Genomic DNA, 482 nt, shown 5'->3' with positions numbered 1-482 from the left:
AAGTTAGCGGCTGAAGCCGCTCAACCTCCAGGGTCGCGTTTTTAACCGCGACTGAGACGAGGAAAAAAAGTGAACCTTGAGTGGGGAAGCCAAACAAAAAGCAGCAGAACAAGAAAACTAAGCAGAAGGGAAAGATGGGAAAAATAATGACGACAAGAAATGTGCCGATTTTAAGACACAGCAATAATGCTAGGCGGCTGACGGTGCAAAACCAGCAGGAAAGAACAAATTTTGTGGCTGGATAGGAGAGGATGCCAGTGGAGGGTGATAAAGGTTTCAAATATCGCTCTTCCAGTACTTTCGTCAACAAGAAATTGACTCTATGTATGGCTTCTGATTTTGTGAGTTTAATATAATTCTGATGATTTTTGTCCACATTTATTAATTTTATGAAATTTTGCTATTTCGTAAGCATTTGTTAAATTTTTTGAAAATATAATGATATCTGATATCTTTTATCAGTTTTTGATATAAATCTGCAA

The sequence above is a fragment of the Trypanosoma equiperdum genome (genome assembly GCF_001457755.1).
Source record: "Trypanosoma equiperdum strain OVI genome assembly, contig: ctg_1954, whole genome shotgun sequence".
In the NCBI taxonomy this organism is placed as follows: Eukaryota; Euglenozoa; class Kinetoplastea; order Trypanosomatida; family Trypanosomatidae; genus Trypanosoma; species Trypanosoma equiperdum.
The sequence above is the reverse complement of the archived record's forward strand: the minus strand, read 5'-3'. Positions refer to the sequence as shown.